We start from the raw sequence: 278 nt of genomic DNA, 5'->3' as shown, positions 1-278 counted from the left end.
CTGCTATTGGGGGGGGAACCGATGAAACGCAGATGACTCAGCAGATCTCCGCTCAATATCACGACTTCTTCCTATAGAGATAGATTTCTTCTCTCTCATGAAGACGCCCAACTGTCAAGTCGATCTGCTTTTGTCTGTCCCTTTTCCTCCGCTCTGAGAGAATCTTCTCTTGGAGTTGTTCTTGTATTCCACGAAATGAATGAAAGATCACCTCGTGCGCTCATACCACTATATACACATCCATGCAGAATAAAACTAAGATACATGCATATCTGTAT

The sequence above is a fragment of the Cystoisospora suis genome, assembly GCF_002600585.1.
Source record: "Cystoisospora suis strain Wien I chromosome Unknown contig_2233, whole genome shotgun sequence".
Classification (NCBI taxonomy): domain Eukaryota; phylum Apicomplexa; class Conoidasida; order Eucoccidiorida; family Sarcocystidae; genus Cystoisospora; species Cystoisospora suis.
Note: the sequence above shows the minus strand (reverse complement) of the source record.